Here is a 12,850-nt window from a genome sequence, read left to right on the forward strand (position 1 = left end):
TCTTTTCCTCTTTCTCCTCATCTCTCCTTCTTCCTCTCTCCTCTTCCTCTCTCTTCCTCATCTCTGCCTCCTCCTCTCTCCTCTTCTTCTCTCTTCCTCCTCTCTCTTCCTCCTCTCTCTTCCTCCTCTCTTTTCCCCCTCTCTCATCTTCCTCTCTCTTCCTCCTCTCTTTCCTTCTCTCTCCTTTCCTCTCTCTTCCTCCTTTCTCCTCTTCCTCTCTCTTCCTCCTCTCTTTTCCTCCTATTTTCCTCACTCTTACTCCTCTCCCTTCTCCTCTCTCTTCCTCCTCTCTTCCTCCTCTCTCCTCTACCTCTCTCTTCCTTCTCTCTCTTCCTCCTCTCTCTTCCTCCTCTCTCTTCCTCCTCTCTCTTCCTCTACTATTTCCTCCTCTCTCTTTCCACTCTCTTTTCCTCTCTCTACTTTCCTCTCTCTTCTCCTCTCTCTTCCTCCTCTCTCCTCTTCCTCTCTCTTTCTCCTCTCTCCTCCTCCTCTCTCCTCTTCCTCTCTCTTCCTCCTCTCTCCTCTCCTCTCTGCTCTTCCTCTCCCTTCCTCCTCTCTCCTCCTCCTCTCTACTCCTACTCTCTCTATTCCTCCTCTCTCTTCTTCCTCTCTTTTCTCCTCTCTCTTTCTCCTCTCTTTTCCTCCTCTCTCCTCTTCTCTCTCTTCCTCCTCTCTCTTCCTCCTCTCTCATCCTCCACTCTCGTCTTCTTCTCTCATACTATTCTCTCTTTCTCCTCTCTCCTCTTCCTCCTCTCTTCCTCCTCTCTCTTCCTCCGCTCTCTTGCATTTCTCTCCTCCTCCTCTCTCCTCGTCCTCTCTCTTCTCCTGTCTCTTCCTGCTCTCTATTCCCTCTCTCCTCTCCTCTCTGTTCCTCCTCTCTCTTCTTCCTCTCTTCCTCTCTTTCTTCCTCCTCTATTCCTCCTCTCTCTTTCCTCCTCTCTCTTCCTCTCTCTTTTCCTACTCTCTCATCTTCCTCTCTCTTCCTCCTTTCTCTTCCTCCTATCTCCTCGTCCTCTCTCTTCCTCCTCTCTCTTCCCCTCTCTCTTCCTCCTCTCTTTTCCTCCTCTCTATTTTCCTCTCTCTTCCTCCTCTCTCTTCTTACACTCCCTCTCCCTCCTCTCTCTTCCTCCTCTCTCTTCCTCTTCTCTCTTCCTCCTCTCTCCTCATCGTCTCTCATCTTCTCTCTGTTCCTCCTCCCTTGTCCTCCTCTGTCTTCCTCCTTTATCCTCTTCTCTCTCTTCCTCCTCTCTCTTCCTCCTCGCTCTTCCTCCTCTCCTTCTTCCTCTCTCCTCTTCCTCTCTCTTCCTCCTCTCTCATCTTCCTCTCTCTTCCTCCTCTCTCCTCATCATCTCTCCTCTTCCTCTCTCTTCCTTCTCTCTCTTCCTCCTCTCTTTTCCTCCTCTCTCATCCTCCTCTCTCTTCTTCCTCTCTCTTCGTCATCTCTATTCCTCCTCTCTCCTTTTCTTCTGTCTTCCTCCTCTCTCATTTTCCTGTCTCTTCCTCCTCTCTCTCCTTCTCTCTCCTCTTCCTATCTCTTCCTCCTCTCTTTTCCTCCTCTCTCTTCCTCCTCTCTCTTCCTCCTCTCTCCTACTCTCTCTCTCCCTCCTCTCTTCTCTTCCTCTCTCTTCCTCCTCTCTTTCCTCCTCTCTATTCTTCCTCTCTTTTCCTCCTCTGTCCTCCTCCTCTCTCCTCCTCCTCTCTCATCCTCCTCTCTCTCCTCATCTCTATTCCTCCTTTCTCCTCTTCTCAATCTTCATTCTCTCTCTTCCTCTCTCTCCTCTTCCTCTCTTCTTCCCCTCTCTCTTTCTCCTCTCTCTTCCTCCTCTCATTTCCTCCTCTCTTTCCTCCTCTCTCTTCCTCCTCTCTCTTCCTCCTCTCTCTTCCTTCTCTCTTTCTTCACCTCTTCCTCCTCTCTCTTTTCCTCTCTCTTCCTCCTCTCTCATTTTCCTCTCTCTTCCTCCTCTCTCTTCCTCTCTCTCTTCCTCCTCTCTCCTCGTCTCTCTCTTCCCCTCTCTCTTCCCATCTCTCTTCCTCCTCTCTTTTCCTCCTCTCTATTTTTACTTTCTCTTACTCCTCTCTCTTCCTCCTCTCTCTTCCTCCTCTCTCTTCCTCATCTCTGTTCTCCACCTCTTCCTCCTCTCTCCTTTTCCTCTCTCTTCCTCCCCTCTCATTTCCTCTCTCTTCCTCCTCTCTCTTCCTCCTCTCTCTCCTACTCTCTCTCTCCCTCCTCTCTCTTCTCCTCTCTCTTCCTCCTCTCTCTTCCCTCCTCTCTCTTCCTCCTCTCTCTTCCTCCTCTCTCCTCCTCTTCTCTCCTCCTACTCTCTCTATTCCTCTCTCTCTTCTTCCTCTCTTTTCCTCCTCTCTCTTCCTCCTCTCTTTCCTCCTCTCTCTTCCTCCTCTCTCTTCTTCCTCTCTCTTCTCCTCTCTATTCCTTCTCTCTCCTTTTCCTCTCTCTTCCTCCTTTCTCCTCTTCCTCCTCTCCCTCCTCTCTTCCACCTCTCTCTTCCTCCTCTTTCTTCCTCCTCTCTCTTCCTACTCAATCTCTTCCTCCTCTCTCTTCCTCTTCTCTTTCCTCTATCTCTTCCTCCTCTATCCTCCTCCTCTTCCTCTTCCTCTCTCTTCCTCCTGTCTCTTCTTCCTCTCTTCTTTTCCTCTTTCTTCCTCCTCTCTCTTCCTCCTCTCTCCTCTTCCTCTCTCTTCCTCCTCTCTCTCCTCATCTATCCTCTTCCTCTCTCTTCCTCCTCTCTCTTCCTCCTCTCTTTCCTCCTCTCTCATCCTCCTCTGTCTTCCTCCGCTCTCTTCCTCCTCTCTATTCCTCCTCTTTCATGTTCCCCTCTCTTCCTCCTCTCTCTCCTACTCTCTTCTTTTCCTATTCTCACATCTCTCTTCCTCCTCTCTCGCTTCCTTTCTCTTCTCATCTCTCTTCTCTACTCTCCTCTCCTCTCTCTTCTCCTCTCTCTTCCTCATTCTCTTCCTCCTCTCTTTTCTCTTCTCTCTTCCTCCTCTCTCCTCCTACTCTCTCTTCTTCTCCTCTCTCTTCCTCTTCTCTTTCCTCCTCTCTCTTCCTCCTCTCTCCTCCTCCTCTCTCTTCTCCTCTCTATTTCTCCACTCTCTTCCTCCTCTCTCTTCCTCCTCTCCTTCCTCCTCCTCTCCTCTTCCTCTCTCTTCTCCTCCTTTTCTCCTCTGTCTTCCTCCTCTTTCCTCTTCCTCTCTCTTCTCCTCTCTCCTCCCCTCTCTCCTCTTCCTCTCTCTTCTCCACTCTCCTCCTCCTCTCTGCTCTTCCTCTCTCTTCCTCTCTCTCTTCCTCCTCTCCCTTCCTCTCTCTCTTTCTCCTCTCCCTCCTCCACTCTCTCTCCCTCCTCTCTCCTGTTCCTCTCTCTTCCTCTCTCTCTTCCTCCTCTCTCTTCCTCCTCTCTTTTCCTCCTCTCTCCTCCTCCTCTCTCCTCCTCCTCTCTCTTCCTCCAATCTCTTCCTCCTCTCTCTTCCTCCTCTCATTTCCTCCTCTATCATCCTCCTCTCTCTTCCTCCACTCTCTTCTCCTCTCTCTTCCTCCTTTCTCCTCTTCCTCACTCTTCATCCTCTCTCTTCCTCCACTCTCCTCTTCCTCTCTCTTCCTCCTCTCTCTTCCTCCTCTCTCTTCCTCCTCTCTCTTCCTCCTCTCTCTTCATCCAATCTCCTCTTCCTCTCTGTTCCTCCTCCCTTTTTCTCCTCTGTCTTCCTCCTCTTTCCTCTTCCTCTCTCTTCCTCCTCTCTCATCTTCCTCTCTCTTCCTCCTCTCTCTTCCTCCTCTCTATTCCTTCTCTCTCCTTTTCCTCTCTCTTCCTCCTTTTTCCTCTTCCTCTCTCTTCCTCCTCTGTTTTCCTCCTATTTTTCCTCAGTCTTACCTCTCTCTTCCTCTTCTCTCTTCCTCCTCTCTCTTCCTCCTCTCTCCTCTTCTCTCTCTTCCTCCTCTCTCTCCTCCTCTCTCCTCTTCCTCTCTCTTCCTCCACTCTCCTCCTCCTCTCTGCTCGTCCTCTCTCTTCCTCCTCTGTCTTACTCCTCTCTCTTCCTCCTCTCTCTTCCTCTCTCTTTTCCTCTCTTTCTTCCTTCTCTCGTCCTCCTCTCTATTCCTCCTCTCTCATCTTCCTCTCTCTTCTCCTCTCTCCTCCTCATCACTGCTATTCCTCTCCCTTCCTCCTCTCTCATCCTACTCTCTCTATTCCTCCTCTCTCTTCTTCCTCTCTTTTCCTCCTCTCTCCACTTCGTCTCTCATCCTCGTCTCTCTTCCTCCTCTCTCTTCCTCCTCTCTCCTCCTCACTCTCTCCCTCCTCTCTCCTCTTCCTCTCTCTTCCTCCTCTCTCTTCCTCCTCTCTCTTCCTCCTCTCTTTTCCTCTCTCTTTCCTCCTCTCTCCTCCTCCTCTCTCTTCTCCACTCTCTTCCTCCTCTCTCTTCCTCCTCTCATTTCCTCCATCATCCTCCTCTCTCTTCCTCCACTCTCTTCTCCTCTCTCTTCCTCTTTCTCCTCTTCCTCACTCTTCATCTCTCTCTTCCTCCACTCTCCTCTTCCTCTCTCTTCCTCCTCTCTCTTCCTCATCTCTCTTCCTCCACTCTCTTCCTCCTGTCTCTTCATACAATCTCCTCTTCCTCTCTGTTCTTCCTCCCTTTTCTCCTCTGTCTTCCTCCTCTTTCCTCTTCCTCTCTCTTCCTCCTCTCTCTTCCTCTCGCTCTTCCTCCTCTCTCTTACTCCTCTCTCCTCTTCCTCTCTCTTCCTCCTCTCTCTTCCTCCTCTCTATTCCTTCTCTCTCCTTCCTCTCTCTTCCTCCTTTCTCCTCTTCCTCTCTCTTCCTCCTCTGTTTTCCCCCTTTTTCCTAACTCTTACTCCTCTCTCTTCCTCCTCTCTCTTCCTCCTCTCTCTTCTCCTCTCTCTTCCTCCTCTCTCCTCTTCCTCTCTCTTCCTCCTCGCTCTTCCTCCTCTCTCTTCCTCCTCTCTCTTCCTCCTCTCTCTTCCTCTAATATTTCCTCCTCTCTCTTTCTCCTCTCTTTTCCTCCTCTCTACTTTTCCTCTCTCTTCTCCTCTCTCTTCCTCCTCTCTTTCCTCCTCTCTCTCATTCCTCTCTCTTCCTCCTCGCTCCTCCTCCTCTCTTCTTTCCTCTTTCTTCCTCATCTCTCTTCTTCCTCTCTCCTCTCTCTCTCTTCCTCATCTCTCCTCCTCCTCTCTCCTCTTCTTCTCTCTTCCTCCTCTCTCTTCCTCCTCTCTCTTCCTCCTCTCTTTTCCCCTCTCTCATCTTCCTCTCTCTTCCTCTCTCTATTCCTTCTCTCTCCTTTTCCTCTCTCTTCCTCCTTCTCCTCTTCCTCTCTCTTCCTCCTCTCTTTTCTCCTATTTTTCCTCACTCTTACTCCTCTCCCTTCCTCCTCTCTCTTCCTCCTCTCTTCCTCCTCTCTCCTCTACCTCTCTCTTCCTTCTCTCTCTTCCTCCTCTCTCTCCTCCTCTCTCTTCCTCCTCTCTCTTCCTCTACTATTTTCCTCCTCTCTCTTTCTCCTCTCTTTTCTCCTGTCTACTTTTCCTCTCTCTTCCTCCTCTCTCTTCCACCTCTCTCCTCTTCTCTCTCTTCCTCCTCTCTCCTCCTCCTCTCTCCTCTTCCTCTCTCTTCCTCCTCTCTCCTCCTCCTCTCTGCTCTTCCTCTCTCTTCCTCCTCTCTCCTCCTACTCTCTCTTCCTCCTCTCTTTTCCTCCTCTCTCTTCCTCCTCTCTCTTCCTCCTCTCTATTCCTCCTCTCTCATCTTCCTCTCTCTTCCTCCTCTCTCCTCCTCCTCTCTCCTCTTCCTCTCTCTTCCTCCTCTCTCCTCCTACTCTCTCTATTCCTCCTCTCACTTCTTCTCTCTTTTCCTCCTCTCTCTTCCTCCTCTCTCTTCTTCCTCTCTCCTCTTCCTCTCTCTTCCTCCTCTCTCCTCCTCCTCTCTCCTCTTCCTCTCTCTTCCTCCTCTCTCCTCCTCCTCTCTGCTCTTCCTCTCTCTTCCTCCTCTCTTTTCCTCCTCTCTCTTCCTCCTCTCTCTTCCTCCTCTCTATTCCTCCTCTCTCATCTTCCTCTCTCTTCCTCCTCTCTCCTCCTCCTCTCTCCTCTTCCTCTCTCTTCCTCCTCTCTCCTCCTACTCTCTCTATTCCTCCTCTCACTTCTTCCTCTCTTTTCCTCCTCTCTCTTCCTCCTCTCTCTTCTTCCTCTCTCCTCTTCCTCTCTCTTCTCCTCTCTCCTCCTCCTCTCTCCTCTTCCTCTCTCTTCCTCCTCTCTCCTCCTCCTCTCTGCTCTTCCTCTCTCTTCCTCCTCTCTCCTCCTCCTCTCTCTTCCTCCTCTCTCATCCTCCTCTCTCTTCCTCCGCTCTCTTCCTCCTCTCTGTTCCTCCACTCTCCTCTTCCTCTCTCTTCCTCCTCTCTCCTCCTCCTCTCTCCTCTTCCTCTCTCTTCCTCCTCTCTCTTTCTCCTCTCTCTTCCTACTCTCTTTTCTCCTCTCTCATCCTCCTCTCTCTTCCTCCTCTCTCTTCCCCCTCTCTATTCGTCCTCTCTCATCTTCCTCTCCCTTCCTCCTCTCTCCTCCTCCTCTCTACTCCTACTCTCTCTATTCCTCCTCTCTCTTCTTCCTCTCTTTTCCTCCTCTCTCTTTCTCCTCTCTTTTCCTCCTCTCTCCTCTTCCTCTCTCTTCCTCCTCTCTCCTCCTCATCACTGCTATTCCTCTCCCTTCCTCCTCTCTCATCCTACTCTCTCTATTCTCCTCTCTCTTCTTCCTCTCTTTTCTCCTCTCTCCACTTCGTCTCTCATCCTCGTCTCTCTCCTCCTCTCTCTTCCTCCTCTCTCCTCCTCACTCTCTCTCCTCCTCTCTCCTCTTCCTCTCTCTTCCTCCTCTCTCTTCCTCCTCTCTCTTCCTCCTCTCTTTTCCTCCTCTCTTTTCCTCCTCTCTCCTCCTCCTCTCTCTTCCTCCACTCTCTTCCTCCTCTCTCTTCCTCCTCTCATTTCCTCCATCATCCTCCTCTCTCTTCCTCCACTCTCTTCCTCCTCTCTCTTCCTCCTTTCTCCTCTTCCTCACTCTTCATCCTCTCTCTTCCTCCACTCTCCTCTTCCTCTCTCTTCCTCCTCTCTCTTCCTCATCTCTCTTCCTCCACTCTCTTCCTCCTGTCTCTTCATACAATCTCCTCTTCCTCTCTGTTCTTCCTCCCTTTTTCTCCTCTGTCTTCCTCCTCTTTCCTCTTCCTCTCTCTTCCTCCTCTCTCTTCCTCCTCGCTCTTCCTCCTCTCTCTTAATCCTCTCTCCTCTTCCTCTCTCTTCCTCCTCTCTCTTCCTCCTCTCTATTCCTTCTCTCTCCTTTTCCTCTCTCTTCCTCCTTTCTCCTCTTCCTCTCTCTTCCTCCTCTGTTTTCCCCCTATTTTTCCTAACTCTTACTCCTCTCTCTTCTCCTCTCTCTTCCTCCTCTCTCTTCCTCCTCTCTCTTCCTCCTCTCCTCCTCCTCTCTCTTCCTTCTCTCTATTTCTCCACTCTCTTCCTCCTCTCTCTTCCTCTAATATTTTCCTCCTCTCTCTTTCTCCTCTCTTTTCCTCCTCTCTACTTTTCCTCTCTCTTCCTCCTCTCTCTTCCTCCTCTCTTTCCTCCTCTCTCTCATTCCTCTCTCTTCCTCCTCTCTCCTCCTCCTCTCTTCTTTTCCTCTTTCTTCCTCATCTCTCTTCTTCCTCTCTCCTCTTCCTCTCTCTTCCTCATCTCTCCTCCTCCTCTCTCCTCTTCTTCTCTCTTCCTCCTCTCTCTTCCTCCTCTCTCTTCCTCCTCTCTTTTCCCCCTCTCTCATCTTCCTCTCTCTTCCTCCTCTCTATTCCTTCTCTCTCCTGTTCCTCTCTCTTCCTCCTTTCTCCTCTTCCTCTCTCTTCCTCCTCTCTTTTCCTCCTATTTTCCTCACTCTTACTCCTCTCCCTTCCTCCTCTCTCTTCCTCCTCTCTTCCTCCTCTCTCCTCTACCTCTCTCTTCCTTCTCTCTCTTCCTCCTCTCTCTTCCTCCTCTCTCTTCCTCCTCTCTCTTCTCTACTATTTTCCTCCTCTCTCTTTCTCCTCTCTTTCCTCCTGTCTACTTTTCCTCTCTCTTCCTCCTCTCTCTTCCTCCTCTCTCCTCTTCCTCTCTCTTCCTCCTCTCTCCTCCTCCTCTCTCCTCTTCCTCTCTCTTCCTCCTCTCTCCTCCTCCTCTCTGCTCTTCCTCTCTCTTCCTCCTCTCTCCTCCTACTCTCTCTTCCTCCTCTCTTTTCCTCCTCTCTCTTCCTCCTCTCTCTCCTCCTCTCTATTCCTCCTCTCTCATCTTCCTCTCTCTTCCTCCTCTCTCCTCCTCCTCTCTCCTCTTCCTCTCTCTTCCTCCTCTCTCCTCCTACTCTCTCTATTCCTCCTCTCACTTCTTCCTCTCTTTTCCTCCTCTCTCTTCCTCCTCTCTCTTCTTCCTCTCTCCTCTTCCTCTCTCTTCCTCCTCTCTCCTCCTCCTCTCTCCTCTTCCTCTCTCTTCCTCCTCTCTCCTCCTCCTCTCTGCTCTTCCTCTCTCTTCCTCCTCTCTCCTCCTCCTCTCTCTTCTCCTCTCTCATCCTCCTCTCTCTTCCTCCGCTCTCTTCCTCCTCTCTGTTCCTCCACTCTCCTCTTCCTCTCTCTTCCTCCTCTCTCCTCCTCCTCTCTCTTCCTCCTCTCTCTTCCTCCTCTCTCTTTCTCCTCTCTCTTCCTACTCACTTTTTCTCCTCTCTCATCCTCCTCTCTCTTCCTCCTCTCTCTTCCCCCTCTCTATTCCTCCTCTCTCATCTTCCTCTCCCTTCCTCCTCTCTCCTCCTCCTCTCTACTCCTACTCTCTCTATTCCTCCTCTCTCTTCTTCCTCTCTTTTCCTCCTCTCTCTTTCTCCTCTCTTTTCCTCCTCTCTCCTCTTCCTCTCTCTTCCTCCTCTCTCTTCCTCCTCTCTCTTCCTCCACTCTCGTCTTCTTCTCTCATACTATTCTCTCTTCCTCCTGTCTCCTCTTCCTCCTCTCTTCCTCCTCTCTCTTCCTCCGCTCTCTTGCATTTCTCTCCTCCTCCTCTCTCCTCGTCCTCTCTCTTCCTCCTGTCTCTTCCTGCTCTCTATTCCTCCTCTCTCCTCTTCCTCTCTGTTCCTCCTCTCTCTTCTTCCTCTCTTCCTCCTCTTTCTTCCTCCTCTATTCCTCCTCTCTCTTCCTCCTCTCTCTTCCTCCTCTATCCTCATCTTCTCTCCTCCTCCTCTCCCTTCCTCCTCTCTCTTCCTCCTCTCTCGTTCTCCTCTCTCCTCCTCCTCTCTCCACCTCCTCTCTCCTCCACCTCTCTCTTATCCTCTCTCTTCCTCCTCTCTCCACCTCTCTCTCCTCTTCCTCTCTCGTCCTCCTCTCACTTCCTCCTCTCTCTTGTTCCTCTCTCGTCTTCTTCTCTCTTACTATTCTCTCCTCCTCCTCTCTCCTCTTCCTCCTCTCTTCCTCCTGTCTCTTCCTCCTCTCTCCTCCTTCTCTCTTCTCTTCTTCTCTCTTCATCCTCTCTCTTCCTCCTCTCTTGTTCTCCTCTCTTCTCCTCCTCTCTCCTCTTTCTCTCTCTTCCTCCTCTCCCTTCCTCCTCTCTCCTCTTACTCTCTCTTCCTCCTCTCTCCTCCTCCTCTCTCCTCTTCCTCCCTCTTCGTCCACTCTCTTCCTCCTCTCTCTTCTTCCTCTCTCTTCCTCTTCTCTCTTCCTCCTCTCTCTTCCTCCTCTCTCCTCCTCCTCTCTCCTCCTCCTCTCTCCTCCACCTCTTTCTTATCCTCTCTCTTCCTCCTCTCTCCACCTCCGCTCTCCTCTTCCTCTCCATTCCTCCTCTGTCTTCCTCCTCTCTCTTTCACTTCTCTCCTACTCCTTTCTCCTCCACCAGTCTCCTCCTCCTCTCTCTTCCTCCTCTCTTCCTCCTCTCTCTTCCTCCTCTCTCTTGCATTTCTCTTCTCTTCCTCTCTCCTCCTCCTCTCTCTTCCTCCTCTCTCTTCCTCTTCTCTCTTCCTCCTCTCTCCTCCTCCTCTCTCCTCTTCTTCTCTCTTCCTCCTCTCTCTTCCTCCTCGCTCTTCCTCCTATCTCTTCCTCTTCTCTCCTCCTCCTCTCTCCTCCTCCTCTCTCTTCCTCCTCCCTTTTCCTCCTCTGTCCGCGTCCTCTCTCCTCTTCCTCTCTCTTCCTCCTCTCTCTTCCTCCTCTCTTCCTCTTCTCTCTTCCTCCTCTCTCTTCCTCCTCTCTTCCTCCTCTTCTTCCTCCTCTCTCTTCCTCCTCTATCCTCTTCCTCTCTCTTCCTCCTCCCTCTTCCTCCTCTCTCCTCCTCTCTCTTCCTCCTCTCTCTTCCTCCTCTCTCCTCCTCCACACTCCTCTTCCTCTCTCTTCCTCCTCTCTCTTCCTCCTCTCTCCTCTTCCTCTCTCTTCCTCCTCTCTCCTCTTCCTCTCTCCTCCTCCTCTCTCCTCTTCCTCCCTCTTCGTCCAATCTCTTCCTCCTCTCTCCTCATCTTCTCTCTTCCTCCTCTCTCTTCCTCGTCTCTCCTCCACCACTCTCCTCCTCCTCTCTCTTCCTCCTCTCTCTTCCTCCCCTCTCCTCCTCCTCTCTCCTCTTCCTCTCCTCCTGTCTCCACTTCCTGTCTTCCCCCCTCCTCCTCTCTCTTCCTCTCCCTTCCTGTCTCTCCCCTTTCCCCCTGTGCTTCTCTCTGCATATCCCCTTCTCCCTTACTCTCTCTTGCTCTGTCTTGCTCTCTTATACGCTCTCTTCCTAGTTCTTCCTGTTTCTTCCTCTCTCTTCCTCTCCCTTGCACTCTCTTCCTCTCTCTTCCTCTCTCTCCCCTTTCCTCCTTCTGCTTCTCACTCCCTATTCCCCTCTCTCTCTCTCTCTTCCTCTCTCTTGCTCTCTCTTGTTCTCTTCCTCCTGTCTATGTCACAGTGTGCTCCATGTCACTGTGCACAGTGGGTCAGTGGTGGCCAAGTCAGTGTGGGGGTCATGTCACCGTTGGCAGCGAGTCAGTGGTGGCCATGTCACTGTGGGAGCCATGTCACAGTGGGCAGCGGGTCAGTGGTGGCCATGTCACTCTCTGGGCTATGTCACAGTGGGCAGCAGTTTAGTGGTAGCCATTTCACTGTGAGGGTCATGTCACATTGGGCAGCAGGTCAGTGTTGGCCATGTCACTGTGTGGGCCATGTCACAGTGGAGAGTGAGTCAGTGGTGGCCATGTCACGGTGTGGGCCATGTCACAGTGGGCAGCGTGTCAGAGGTGACCATGTCATTGTGGGGGCCATGTCACAGTGGTGACGTGCGGAGTCACGATTTTACAACCAGTAAGGTTATAAAGAAGGTATGTTTATTCAGCGCTGGTTGCACGGGGGATCGCTCCTCCACAAACGTGCACATTTTGGAGCGAAAACAGCTCCTTTCTATAGCGTAAGTGTTTACATATTCATGATAATCCCGAGAATAGGGAGAGATATTACAATTAGTTTTGAGAAATCATTATCATAAATCCCGCCCCAAGTCCCTCCCCGTTGCGCCTGCGCAATGTCTCCTGTTGGTCTTGGGCAGGGGTCTTCAGGATGAAGATTGATGATTCCTCTTCTTCCTCTTATGACTTTTCACCCAATTAGGTCTCTTCAGCATGTCAATTTAGCATTCTTTGAATTCCCCTTCCTTATCTTGGGACTCAGTAGTTGCAGCTCCTCCCTTATCTCAAGAGCCCATCCTGCTGAGAGCCCACCCTGCTGAGAGGCCTGCATCTATTTCGTTAAGGTTTCTCACTTCAGTGGGCAGCATGTCGCCATGTCACAGTGGGCAGCGAGTCAGAGGTGGCCATGTCACTGTGGGGGCCATATCACAGTGGGCAGCAGGTCAGTGGTGGCCATGTCACTATGGGGGCCATATCAGAGTGTGCACCAGGTCAGTGGTGGCCCTGTCAGTGTGGGGGCCATGTCACAGTGGGCAGCGGGTCAGTGGTGGCCATGTCACTGTGGGGGCCATGTCACAGTTGGCAGTGGATCAGTGGTGGCCATGTCACTGTGGGGCCATGTCACAGTGAGCAGGAGGTCAGTGGTGGCCATGTCACTGTGGGGGCCATGTCACAGTGGGCAGCAGGTCAGTGGTGGCCATGTCACTATGGGGGCCATGTCACAGTGCTCAGCATTTCAGTGGTGGCCATGTCACTGTGGTTGCCATGTCACAGTCGTCAGCATGTCAGTGGTGGCCATTTCACTGTGGGGGCCATGTCACAGTGGGCAGTGGTTCAGTGGTGGCCATGTCACTGTGAGGTCATGTCACGGTGGGCAGCATGTCAGTGGTTGCCTTGTCACAGTGAGCAGCAGGCCACTGGTAGCCATGTCAGTGTGGGGGACATGCCACAGTGAGTAGCGAGTCAGTGCTGGCCAGGTCACGGTGGGGGCCATGTCACAGTGGGCAGCATGTCACAGTGGGAATGTCACAGTTTGGGCCATGTCACAGTGGGCAACAGGTCAGTGGTGGCCATGTCACTGTGGGTGCTACATCACAGTGGGCAGCAGGTCAGTTGTGGCCATGTCAGAGTTAGCAGCAGGCCACTGGTGGCCATGTCAGTGTGGGGGCCATATCACAGTGAGCAATGGGTCAGTGGTGGCCATGTCACTGTTAAGGCCAGGTCACAGTGGGCAGTGTCTAGTGGATGCCATGTCACTGTGAGGCCACGTCACAGTGGGCAGCGCGTCAGTAGTGGTCATGTCACTGTGTGTGCCATGTCAGAGTGGGCAGAGTGTTAGTGGTGGCCAAGTCACTGTGGGGGTCATGTCACAGTGGGCAGCGGCTCAGTGGTGGCCATGTCACAGTGGGTGCTAGGTCACAGTGGGCAGCGGGTCAGTGGTGA

This window comes from Strix uralensis, unplaced genomic scaffold (genome assembly GCF_047716275.1).
Source record: "Strix uralensis isolate ZFMK-TIS-50842 unplaced genomic scaffold, bStrUra1 scaffold_147, whole genome shotgun sequence".
Lineage (NCBI taxonomy): Eukaryota > Metazoa > Chordata > Aves > Strigiformes > Strigidae > Strix > Strix uralensis.